The sequence below is a fragment of the Neofelis nebulosa genome, chromosome 5 (assembly GCF_028018385.1).
Source record: "Neofelis nebulosa isolate mNeoNeb1 chromosome 5, mNeoNeb1.pri, whole genome shotgun sequence".
Lineage (NCBI taxonomy): Eukaryota > Metazoa > Chordata > Mammalia > Carnivora > Felidae > Neofelis > Neofelis nebulosa.
The window spans coordinates 97,721,192-97,735,013 of record NC_080786.1 but is presented as its reverse complement, the minus strand read 5'-3'; the positions used below and the strand labels follow the sequence as shown (position 1 = coordinate 97,735,013).

Genomic DNA, 13,822 nt, shown 5'->3' with positions numbered 1-13,822 from the left:
AATAAACCTTATAATATCTGCTCTTCTCAACACCTGGGGCCCAACCCCTGGGCAATCATCTCAGAAAGATGACCCTGAAGTTCCTTTCATCTGTTACAGAATTAACATGATACATCAGTGTCCTTTTCTTTTCCCAGTAGGTTATGAGTTTGTTGGTTACAGAGCCCAATGGCATGAGGAGTTTAAGGATCTGAATTGTTTATCCTGACTCATCCTGCAGTGGGACTTCAACCAAAGAGCTTAACAGTTCAGACCTCAGTGTTTCTAGCTATGAAAGACAAATAGTGCATAATAAAGCTCCCTTCAACCATGCTCACACACTTATAGATATTTTTAAAGCATAAATAGTGACAGAAGTTTTGTCAGTTCAGGATCAATCCTTTGGTTGACTAGAGAGAGAACAAAGCTGGAAATGGTTTAGTATGCCATGTACAGGTTTCATGTTTTCAGAGCTCTGTTTAAGTGCTCTGTATGAATCATTCCACTCATTCTTCCTAACAACCCTGTGAAGATTTTATAGACGAGAAAACTAAGGTTCAGAAGACTTGATGTAATATAGATAGAGCTGGAATTCAAACTCAAATAACTGGCTTTCCCTAATAACCCTCAACTTCAATGTCTCAGACATAAGTAACTCTTCTATATCAAGATCTTTCTCTTGAACTTCAGATTTTATGTCCAAGTACCCATTGGGCATTGCTATTCTTTGGAGGCTGCATTGCAAGACAAAGGCTCTGATCTGGTAACTGCTTTCACATTTGGCCTTATCATATGCCCCTCTCCCTCTCATACTTTGTCTTGAGCCCTACTGAACTACTTACAGTTTGGCAAAAACACATGCTCTGATAGATCCTGTGTACCCCCCCACCCCCCTAACATCTTTCCTTTGAGATCAAGGCATATTCACAACTACCAGAAGTGCTGACTGTTGTCCACTGATAGCTGAGAATTTCTGAAGGAATTGCCTATTGCCTTCTACCAAAGGGAGATGCCATGCAGAAAGTCACAACTCACTCCAGAAGCAGCCTGCATATCATGACTGGTCAGTGCAGGGGTATAAAGCCCAATCCTCAAAATGGACAACTGTGGAGGCCATTCCAAATCAGAACTTCTCCCATAGGATTGGCTGAGTCCTTGTTGGAACTGCATTGCTGTTCAAACATTTCCGTCTGCCTAACCCTGCTCCTCTTCCTCCTTTCCATTTTTTTTTCCCTAAGAGCCCTCTCCATAAATCTTTATTCACATCTTTGCTACACAGTCTGTTTCCTGGGAAGTCTGACCTAAAACAGTTGTTACCAGAATTGTCTTAGCAGCTTTTTTTTTTTTTTTTTTTTTTTTAATGTTTTTTATTTATTTTTGGGACAGAGAGAGACAGAGCATGAACGGGGGAGGGGCAGAGAGAGAGGGAGACACAGAATCGGAAACAGGCTCCAGGCTCCGAGCCATCAGCCCAGAACCTGACGCGGGGCTCGAACTCACGGACCGCGAGATCGTGACCTGGCTGAAGTCGGACGCTTAACCGACTGCGCCACCCAGGCGCCCCTGTCTTAGCAGCTTTAAAGTGGGATTTTTGAACTATATTATCCTTTGCCTAGCTGGAAGTAAGGACTCCATTACTGGTAGAAAGTGGAATTTTGATAACTCCCAGAATGCTAGAACAATGAAAAAGTTACATCTTTCATCAGTGGTAAACTGGGATGGAAACTGAAAGAATGTACTGGCAGGTATACTGTCTCAGGCAATTGAGACTACTTTCCTAGAACCTCTACTCTACTCCTTAAAACTCCTAGAACCTCAGTTTGAAAAACATTGATTAAAGACATAAATCAAACCTCTGAATTTATGGCTCAGAGATTTATGTCTTTAATCAATGTTTTTCAAACAGAGGTTCTAGGAGTTTTAAGGAGTAGAGTAGAGGTTCTAGGAAAGTAGTAAATATAGAGACCATGGAATCACATGGCTTTGTCTGGATGTTATCAGGCATTAGAGAAAGGCAATGAAGGACTAAGAGTGATTAATCTCAAATGTAGGGCAAAGTGACAGGGCCAGAAGGCCTGAGGGTAGAAAATCTGAGGACCAAACCTAGAATGTGATTTTAAGTATCTGTATCCAGAAAAGATTAATTTGTCAACCTGGCAAATCTGCTTCACCAGGTTCAGGGCCTTAACTGCAAAGAGGCTCTGAGGCTCTGAGGCTCTGAGATTTGGAATAGCGTTATTTGGGTTGATGCCTTTGGAAATCTTGAAACCTCAACTTCCTCTGAACCCACAGAAGCACCCTATTCCTTCATGCTAAAAGCTATCACATCATTTTGCTTGCAAGATTGCAAAATAACATAACATATACTCCCACAGCTCCCTTCCTCCCCTCTACCTCCATCTATCTCCACTTTCCCTCTTGACAACCAGACCAATAGCTAGCTTCAAGATACAACATAACAGGCTGGGGAAGTGTTTGGTCTGTCTACTAGCAAAAGAAAGGAACTATACACTAAAGAGCTGCAGGACCTGGCCAGCACATATCAATAAGACCAGGAGAGAAAGTATGATCTTGACCCTGAGTCAAGGTGGAAGGTGTGGTGGAATGAGGGCAAAACATAAATTTGGATGAGGGAGAATTTATATGGAACTTTCTCCATTGATGGAGGACTTAATGCCCAGTCAAAGACCCAGGAGACAGTGCTAACATGTAGCTAGAATGGTTCTTAGAAGCTTGATAAAGGCTTTGGTACGCACTAAGAATACCAGAACTTCTCTGGCACATATTGAAAGAAGAGATCAAAGGTTTTAGAGAAATGGGTGTGCTAGAGTAGATGTACTATGTAAACCAGAAGATCCATCTGTTAACCATGTTTCACATAAGGGTTCACTGGACACTTCATTTACCAGAGGGATGAGAAGGGCATCAGCATAAATGAAATTCTCAGTAGTGGCTGTCCTCTGTAGGCTAAGGCTGAGGCTTAGGAATGGAATGAGGCTAAGGCTAAGGCCTTGCCCCAGGCTATGTTAGCTTTCTTGTCCTCTGTTAGAATACAATGCAAAGGGACCTAGACTCTTTATTCTTCAGAACATTATCAGTCCACTGTATCATTGACATGTCACTTGGACTGCATGAAGAAGAAGTGGCAAGTACACTGGAGGCCTTGGTAAGACACCTACACTCTAAAGGATTAAAGAGAAATCTAATGAAAAGTCAGGGCTCTGCATTTATGTTTTTAAGGAGTAGAGTCATCTAGGACAGGCCAGAATATTCCTTCCAAAGAAAAGGAAAGTCTAGTGCATCTTGTATTAAGATTAACTCATCTTCTTCCACCCTTAAGAAAGAAGCACAACACTTTTAAGGCCTTTTTTGGATGCTGGGGATGGCATATTTCATACTTGGAAATACTGTTTCAACCCTTTCACCAAGTGACACAGAAAGACTACTTGCTTTGATTCAGGCCCAAAGCAGGAAAGGGCTTTGCAGCAAGTCTGGCACAGATGGTCCTACAGAACTAATCGTAGGTATCTGCGGTGGGAAAAGATGTTGTTTGGGGTTTGTGGTCAGCCCCAACTGACAAATTGCAAGATGCACTCTTAAGATTCTAGAGCGAACCCATGCCATCTGTAGTAAACAGCTAGAGACCAAAATATCATTTGCAAAATAATTCTTGCCATGCACCTGGGAACTAGTAGGAAAAAAATCATGGGATATCAATTTACCATGCAGCCAGGACGGCCTATCATGAGCTGGGTCTTTTAGACCCAGCAAATCATAAAGCCACTGTAAGATGGAAGTGACATATTGGATTGGGAAAAAAGAAAGTCAGAAGGCACAAGTAAACTGCAGGTAGCACAGACCTCTATATCGATTACTGTTACAGTGACACCTCTCTCTCAGCTCATACCTATGGCCACATGTGGCATGGAGGTGGGGAGGTGTGTGGAAAGGGTTGGTTGGCCAACTGGCATAGGAGGAAAAAGACAAACTGGGTTCATTGGTGAATTGGCTTTGTATGTGGGTCCAAGCTGAAAATGTATTGCTGCTAACTATAGCTCCATTCAGGGGTGCCCTGAGAGTCAGCAATATGGGCCAATCCTCCTAATGAGTAGAGCTTCAGATGGTCACAGCTGTTTATCCACCTTTTTGAGTGGGATGGGGGTAAAGAAAGAAATGGCTGGAGGTAAGAATAAATAGGAACTTATAGGAAGTGACCTGCTTGATTGATTGGGGAATTGGAAGGAGAAAAATAAACCATAGAAAAGGAGGTCTGGCAAAGAGGCAGAAGAGATGAAATTTGAATATCTTTGCATGTCATGATAATCCCCGGTAAAGAGCAATCACCAAGGAAGAGGCACTAAGAAGCCAAGTACACAAAATGACTCAGCCAGTTGATGTTATCCAGCTTCTGTTATAAGGCACTCCAGTGCATAATGGATGCATAAATGGACGGACTAGTCATTGTCAAGGAATTGACTCAGTGGCATTGGTCATCATTAACTAAGGTTGATCAAGCTACTGCCACTGCTAATTCTCCAACCTGCCAGCAACAGAGACCAATGTTGAGTCTCTATGAGCATCATACCCAGAGTACACCAACCAGCTACTTGGTGGTTAGTTGATTACAATGTAATCTTTCTATCCTGGAAATTAGTGATTCCTCTTGACTGGGAAGACACATATTCTGGGATAACTTTCTTGTCCTTCCTGCCGGGTCTCTTCCAGTACCACCTTAAGAAGGTTTGCAGAAATATTTGATCTACCCACAGTATATACTGTATAGCATAGGCTCAGACCAAACACTGTTGCAGCAATGGGGACATGATCATGTATCCATTGGGCCTATTACATTCTGCACTAATTGGAAGTTGTAGGTCTGAGAGATGATGGAATTTTTTTAAAGAGCAGCTGAGGTGCTAGCTTGCAGATGATAGTCTATATGAGAATGAGGCACCATCTTTCAGGATACAGTGTCAAAGACCAGTATATGGTTCTGTTCCCCAGTGAGTCCAGGATAAGTAATCCACTTATCAGTCCCAGTGACTCAGCTGAGAAATGTATTATTCTCAACTATGAACATTTAGGCTCTGTGCATCCTAGAATGTCTCATTGCTCCTTTAAGAATCCCACTATAAGCTCTGACTACTACATGGTAACTTAAGTCTCCTTATGCCAAGAGTCTAGCAAGAAAGGAAGGGAAGCACAATATTGGCAGGGGTAATTGACCTGATCATTAGGAGGAGGTAAGGCTACTATTAAACAATAGGGTCCAGAAAGAATAAAGTTGGTACTTGTAATCTACTCTACTGACTTTAGTTGAGAAATGAACAAGTATAGCAGCTGCAGCATGGAATGGTTACCAGGCGCCAAGGGACTCAGGGATGAATGTCCAAGTCACCTCACTAGGTAAGCCACCTAGACCAACAGAAGTGCCAGACTAGGGTGAGAGGAATCTAGAATGGACTGTAGAAGAAGGAGACAATGAGTGTCAGTTTCAACCTTGAGACCAACTGTGTTGGAAAAGCCTGTCATTGGCCTTACTTTCATCTTGTAAATTTCTCCAAAAAGAGATACTACCCAGACACTTGAAGGAGCTCCTTTCAGATGGGGTGACTTACTATATGAATCATGTGACTCCAAGTGGTTTGAGGGTGGCCTATATTGGATATAACACTTAAATCCCCTTTTCAGAAGCAATGTATTCACCCCCACAGTTGCTGCTGATAACCTATAGCTTATATGCTCTCTTGAAATTGTCCTAGGTTGAAGGGACCTGCCTTGTCAAGGCCACAGCCCATCTTAGGAGCCATCCAATCTAATCATTTGATGATGCAAGGGTGCAAAGTTTCAGCCTTCTTGTCATGATGTGAACAAATCTTGAAATATCCCAGCTCCAAACCTCCTATGGCTCTGAACTCTAGGGCTCCCATAGGTTTCTGTGAATTTCTCCTTTTACCCAGTCCTCTTCTCTCATTCTTTTATTGGTGGTGTTCTGTAAAGTACTCCCTAATAAATAACCTGCATGCAAATATATACCTCAGAGTCTATTTTCCAGGCAACTGGACTGGGTAAGTGCTCTTACTGCTTTCAGGGTTTTCAGTATGCTAATACCTCTGCTTGAAGTGCACTTGACTATCCTCAGCTTTACCTAAACCAGTGATTTTCAACTCTTCCTCCCCATTAAAATTATTTAATTGCTTAAAAAAAATAACAATGCCAAAAACCTATCCTCCGAGCAATGAAATCAGAATCTCTGGGCATGAAGCCCTAACATCTATATTTTTCAGAGACTCCCTTGGTGTTTCTGATGCATAATAATGGTTTAAAACTAATGATCTTAAAAATGCCTGCTTACCTTTTGGATATCAACTAGCTATCACTTCTTCTGAGAAGTTCTCATGATCCAATTCCTTAAGGTTTGGACACTTACAGTTCTCTGTGCTTGCCTCTATTTGGGGTCTTATCACACTGTAATTTCTTGCTTACTGGTCATTTTTGCCCACCTGACTATGAACTCTTTGAGAGAGAGGAGAGAGAGAGAGAGAGAGAGAGAGAGAGAGAGAGAGAGAGAGATTGATTATGTCTTAATCATTATAGTAACCCTAATGAATAGCCCTGTGTCTGGCATATACATGTTTCTCTCTACATATGTTTAATAAGTAGATTTGGGAGTCACTAGCATTCAGATGGTAACAAAATGTGGGAATGAGGATGAGATTACTATGGAAAGGTGTATAACTGTCAATCTCTTTTACATATGGGAACTCCCTTTTAACATTAAAGTTTTAATTATAACAGAAATTCCAACATATGTTTTAAACAATTAAAACACATATGTGAGAAACTTAGTACACTTATTTTTTTCAGACTGTTCACATTTGGTTTCAAGGGCTTCTTTTGATTATACAGAAGTCTGCTCAAGAATTTCTCTATAGGAGAGCAGGAACCAGGACAGAATACTTGGAACACTGATGCGTAAGAGTGAATGGAAAAAGAAGTGGTTGCAAAGGACAGAGAGAAGGATGGACCTGAGATTAGTAAAGACCACTCAAAATGTTGCAGGAGCAAGGGAAGAGGGAATGTTAGCTGCTAACGCCCAGAAAGGTTAGATAACAATAGGTTTGGCTATGGATTTCACCTTTTAGCTCTCTTTCTTCCCTTACCCCAACCACACCCTTTTTGAGCAGAGTAGGTTACCAAACACCCTGTGTTGGCCCTTTAACCTTTAATAAACAACTTTTTGCATATTGGGACAATCAGATTCCCTTTCTTGCCTCTCTTGAGAATTTGAATAAGAAGATGTAAGAATGGGATAGTTAACTGTAGAAACAAAGCTGAAAGAAACTGCATAGTAGACTATGAAGTAGAACCTGGTAATAAAAGCAGAGGCTGTAATTCGAAGACAAATTCATAGACCAGAGGAATAAATAAGCAAGAGGCTGGGAAAGGAGGTTGAAGTTGATGGGCAAAGAAGCCGAGGCCCAATTAGAGAGAATGATTCATACAGTACATTAGAGAGGCAGCTGGTATAAAGTGGGGCTCCCTGATGCTGCCCCTCCCTCTCCCAGTCCCAGTTCCGGTCAATATCCTGGGTATTACAGCCAACTCTCCTCTTCTTCAGATAATCTGAAGGAGACCCCTATCCTTGTGATCAAAATAACCTAATTAAAATAGCAAGCCAGAGTAAGAGCGCAAGTTTTGTGCTCCCAGTCCAGCAATCTCTCCATTACATCTATTTGCTTTCACACCTGCCTGGGCCTTGCTTCTCTGCCTCCTAACCAATTTTCCCTATATAATCTACTGTGAGTAGGGGAGGAGGCAAGCAGTCCTAAGTTACAATTCATAAAATCTATACTATGAATTATGCCTTCTATTATTAAGATGACTCAAAAACAATCAGACATTGTCAACTGGTTGCTAGTTTAAAAAATTTTACTATTGGTGTGCCTGGGTGGCTCAGTTGGTTAAGCATCCGATTTTGGCTCAGGTCACAATCTCATGTCTCTTGGATTCCAGCCCCGCATAGGGCTCTATGCTGATAGCTAGGAGCCTGGAGCCTGCTTCATATTCTGTGTCTGCCTCTCTCTCTCTGCCCCTCCCCTGCTCATGGTCTGTCTCTCTCTCAAAATTAAACAAACATTAAAAAATTTTTTTTTTACTTTACTTTTATCCCATGTTGACTGCTATTGCATAAACAAGTTATCAATCATCTTATTTGTGTGAGTATGGCTGGATTTTCCTTACAACTGTGTGTTTTATACATGTGCAAACTAGTACAGTGACCCACAAGAGTTAGTGTTAGCTCTAATAATTAATAACTTATACAGAGATCTACCCAAGAATCTCTCTAGAAGGAAAGTAGGAACCAGGACAGAACTTTTGGAACACTGATACATAAAAGTAGGTAGAAAACGAAGTGGCTATAAAGGACAGAGAGAGGCATGAGCCAGAGATATGGATAAGTATAAAAGTATAAGCATAAGTGTAAAAGTATTACTTATAATTTAAGTCACCCAGAGAAGTAGAACCTGTAGGAAATTACATCAAGAGATTTATTGTAGGAAATTGGCTTGTGCAATTTTGGGGGCTAGCTAAGCAATTCTACAGTCTAGAGGACAGGCTGAGAACCCCTAGGCATGGGCTGAAGGTGATGTTGACAGGCAAAATTCCTTCTTAATTAGGGAGTCTCAGCTCTGCTCCTAAGACATTTCAACTGTTAGTCAATTCTACCCAGATTATCTGGGATAATCTCCCTTATATAAATTTGATTTATTCGTTCCACTGAGGGAGCCACTGAGGAGCAGCAGCAATGGTTCTGCACTACCCTATGGTCATGGGCCTCAACAAGGGCCACAAGGTTACTAAGAATGTGAGCAAGCTGGGGTGCCTGGGTGGCTCAGTTGGTTAAATGACTGACTTTGGCTCGGATCATGATCTTACAGTTCGTGGGACTGAGTCCCCCTGTGTCTCCCCCTCTCTGCCCCTCCCCTGCTTTGCTTGCATGTTTGCATTCTCTCTCTCTCTCTCTCTCTCTCTCTCTCAAATACATACATACATACATACATACATACATACATACATTAAAAAAAAAAAAAGAATGTAAGCAAGCTAAGGCACAGTTGCAGTCGCAGGCGCCTTACCAAACACATCAAGTTTGTGTGGGACATGAAAAGCTTCGCCTCATACAAGTGGTATGTGTGCCATGGAGCTGTTCAAGGTCTCCAAGGCCAAATACTTCTTCAAGTTCGTCAAGAAAAGGGTGGGACATATGTGACAAGAGGAAGAAAGAGTTGCTGAGCAATGTTCCTGGCAGCCATGAGGAAAGCTGCAGCTAAGAAGGACCGAACCCCTCCCCTGTGTATGTAATAAAGACTTTTTGGAACTTAAAATAATAAAATAAAAGAAAATAAACTTCTGGGGTGGCTGGGTGGCTCAGTCGGTTAAGCGTCTGACTTTGGCTCAGGTCATGATCTCGTGGTCTGTGAGTTTGAGAGCCTGGAGCCTGCTTTGGATTCTGTGTGCCCCTCTCTCTCTCTGCCCCTCCCCCACTTGCATTCTGTCTGTCTCTCTCTCAAAATAATAAATAAACATTAAAAAAAATAAACTTCTTCTGGGCTTTAATACATCTACAAGATAAGATACCTTCGCAGTTTTATTGAATAACTGGGGACTGTAGTCTAGACAAGTTGATATATCAAAGGATCATCATAAGCATTGTAGACAAGGCCTTTATGTAAATGTAAAATCTTTTGTTATGAGAAAGGTAGTAATTTTACTTCTCTAAGTTTTAATTTTCTCTGGGGGGAAAAAGTGAGCATATTTGATGTGATTGATTTTTTAAATTTGATCAAAATTTATTTATTCATTCATGTGCCTGTAATGCACTGGACTAGACACACTCATTCATTTCATCAGCAAATTGATTCTGTCAGTTCTTCCTTCAAAGTATATTAGGATCCTACTACTGCCTTTTTTACTGTTACCATCCTGTGCCAAGTCACTATCTCCTCTTTTCTGGATTATTGTAATCACATTCTTAATTGGTCTTCCTGCCTCTCACCAATCCCCACTGTAATTTAGCCTCCATATAGCACCTAGTGTAATTCTTTAAAAATCAAGACAGATCTTATTATTTCTATGGTTAAATCCTCCAAACAGTCCCTTCATCACTCAAAGAAAAGCCCAAGTCCTTTCTATGGCCTGTGCATTCCTTCCTGATCAGAGCCCACTGCCGTATTCTTGTCACCCAACTGGTTCACCTTCTTTTATTCCAGTATCATAAGACTCCTTACTTTTGCTCCAACACCCAAAAAGTATTACCACTGCAGGACCTTTGTACATACTTTTCTCTCTAGCCAGAATGAGAAACCTTCTTTGTTTGCTTCCTTCCTTCAGGCATCAGCATAATTGTCAACTTTGCATAGTGGTTTTTCTTGGTTACCCCTTAATAAATATCATCCTCTTGCAATGTCATAATATCTCTTTTCTCTGGGTTATTTTCTGCATCTATCACTCAGTCAGCTTTGTTTACTGCAGTGCCTAGAACAGTGCCTGGGATGTGTCTGGCATTCAAAAATATATTTGTTGAATGAATGAAGTGAAAAAAAATGTCTGCTTGTGAGAGTCAGGAAAAAAAAAATCAGAATTCTATCTGAGCACTTGACAGTGGTTTTGTGTTGAAAAAAGTCCTCTCTATATCAAATTTGGCAGGGAATTCTCTGCTTTTTCTCTTTATTGAATGGTATTGTGATGTCATTTCTCCCATGACCATTCATTGAATAGGTGTTTCTATGGTTACAGTGTTATTTCTAGTCAGAATCCTGCTGAGGAGAAACCTGAATTTGGTATCCCAAATTCAGTAAGTCAAGATTCCCTTGACATACTATTAAGATACAGATGGATTTTCACAAATCAACTTCCTGTGTCATTCACCAAATTATTGGAACAGTAGAGTGGAAGACATATTTGGGGGTTAACTCCAGAGTTCTGGAAAACAGCATTGTAGGAGGTAGACAAAATGAGTTACTAATACATTTGCTCATTAGTGAGGGTCCCAATGAAATCAATCCAATTTCACCTTGCTTCCCACCACTAGAGCCCTGGTATACCAGTTGCCTTTATACCTATCAAGCTGTGGATTCCTTAAGCTGCTTATTCTTTCTGTTCTATTCTGGGGATAGGAATAAAAGTACAGATGGGTATACCTCTAGAGCCTAATTTGTAAGTTTACCCCAGAAAACAAGTGAAGTATGGCTAATGTTGACATTCACTGAGTACATGGGAGCTGGCTGTGTTAGAACATCACAGAGAAGCTAACCATGCAATTTAGACCAAGTCTTAGCTCCTTAAACTCAATTTCTACATAGCCAGCATAGAGAACCATGGAGAAGATAACAAATTTTATGTTTAGCTTTGTCTCATTTTTCTTTTTGGTGCCCTTTCTTCTATCCTGGCTGCCCTTCTTCCCACCCATCTCCAGTCTAGCTCCTATTACTCACAAACTGCCAAGGGGTGAACCATATACAGTTCTGTTGTTAATGAATTATGAAAATGTGAAAACGTTTAATTTTAGTCAACACAAAATGCGAAAACATTTCTGTAGCTATACCGATATCTTCATGAAATCTTTAAGGAACGTTGCTAAATGCAAATTAATTTGCATATGTATGACCCAAATGAAATGACAATCATGTCCAACCCAGCTTTATAAGGAGCTGAAAGCCAGTATCAATGTAATCGCTGAAAAACCGTTTATGTTTTTATTGAAATCTCTCCAAAATATGGCAAGAGATATTGTATTTTAAATCCTAGTGCGATGTGTTCTCACCCTGTGCCTTGCTGGGGCTCTGTTTGCTAGTTTCCTCTCCCTAGACTATCTAGCTCTGCTTACTCAATCCTGTTCCCTTACCACATTTAAAAACAACAACAACAACAACACCAAAAACTTTCTCAGGATTTATCATCTCTCCTAGAGTATATGTAATCCTTGAAAGAACTAAGCTTCCATTCATTTATTCTTTCAATAAGCATTTACTGAGCACATACTACATACCACGTACTCTGATAGGAATAAGAACTGATCTCTGTGTTTAAGAAAATCAATATATTATGTGTGCATTCTGGAGCAGGGTAGGGAGGCATAATGTAATCAGCATATTATCAAGCAAGATGTGACAAATTCTGTGAATCAAATAAATGAACAAAATCATAGAAGAGTCTCTGATCCTTCTGGATAACTCAGTTCTTTTTTTTTTCAGTATATGAAATTTATTGCCAAACTGGTTTCCTTACAGCACCCAGTGCTCATCCCAAAAGGTGCCCTCCTCAATACCCATCACCCACCCTCCCCTCCCTCCCACCCCCCATCAACCCTCAGTTTGTTCTCAGTTTTTAAGAGTCTCTTATGCTTTGGCTCTCTCCCAGTCTAACCTCTTTTTTTTTTTTCTTCCCCTCCCCCATGGGTTTCTGTTAAGTTTCTCAGGATCCACATAAGAGTGAAAACATATGGTATCTGTCCTTCTGTGTATGGGTTATTTCACTTAGCATAACACTCTCCAGTTCCATCCACGTTGCTACAAAGGGCTATATTTCATTCTTTCTCATTGCCATGTAATACTCCATTGTGTATATAAACCACAATTTCTTTATCCATTCATCAGTTGACGGACATTTAGGCTCTTTCCATAATTTGGCTATTGATAACTCAGTTCTTTATTTCCTTGGTGAATAGCCTCATTGGTTCTCTACCATTAAAGCTTTCCTCCACTAACCCTTCCAAATTGAAAAGAATTCAAGGCACCACTCTAACTTGAGTTTTAAGATCCACCTTTTGGCAGATGTATTTTATGACTAAATTGCTCTGTCTGTCTGACATAGGTCATTAGCTTCTTGACTAAGATCTATGCCTTTTTCTAAGTCTATCCCTGCACTAAGTAGCTGCTATTTCACAAATAATAAATAAAAAATGGTGATGACTCTCTGAGTGTTTGTGATCTACTCACTGGCTTCTAAAACACATCTTTCATTTCTTCTGGGGAATATGGCAAATGCTTCTTAGAGTAATTTAAAAAGTTAGGTTACCTATTCATACCAACATTTTAAAAAAGCTGAATGAGAGTAGATAGAATCAATGATTAGGTGAACTGATTTCCTGTGACTGTAGAGATTGAGTATTGAAGAAATATGGCACCTTATCTGGGCCCAAGAAGGGTACAGCTGTTTGGATTCTTACTTAATCAATTATAGATGAAAAAGAAATTTTGCTTAGTAAAATGAACTGAGTCATACATAGCTGGCTATGGGGCATGTGCCTTTCAGAAATGTGACTTGGGAGCTACATTTGCAATTTCTCTCAGCCAAAATGACCTCAGACTCCTGACTCCACCGTAGATTTCTTCTAGTGCAATTTCCTGACAGTGAAATGAGAATTCTTAAAACCCCACAGGTTTCATGGCTAAAGTCACATGTGGCTTGAAAGCTCCAATGGGAAAGACTGCACCAAAGTCCCATGAAGTAAATAGGACAAGCCTAAGGCTACACTCACCCTGCTGCTCAATTTCCTCTGATATCATGTTGGCCTCAAAGTTATGGTTGTTATAGAGTTTTCACTCTTGCTTAGACTCCTTCCACACAAAGCTTGCTGTGTACGTATGGAGTAGCCATGGCTATTTTAATGTTAATATGTAGTCAGAAAGATTAAAAGAGGGATTGGATTAAACAGATGGATTAAAAAGATGGATTGGATTAAAAGATGAAAATTTTAAGTTACTAGAAAAAATTGAGAAAAAATACTGAGTTGCTTCTCAATTGCTGTTTGGAGGTGCCTAGATGCCTCAGTCAGTTG

At 40.5% G+C, this 13,822-nt stretch overlaps 1 long non-coding RNA gene across 2 annotated transcripts in view; it reads right to left on the bottom strand.

The window, feature by feature from the left end:
• The window catches only part of LOC131513063 (uncharacterized), a 116,375-nt gene extending 105,696 nt beyond the window's left edge, over positions 1–10,679 (bottom strand). For both annotated transcript variants that reach the window (XR_009262448.1, XR_009262449.1), the window contains exon 1: positions 10,323–10,679. This is a non-coding gene — a long non-coding RNA (uncharacterized LOC131513063). The remainder of the gene's footprint in view (positions 1–10,322) is intronic.
• Positions 10,680–13,822: the final 3,143 nt, after the last annotated feature.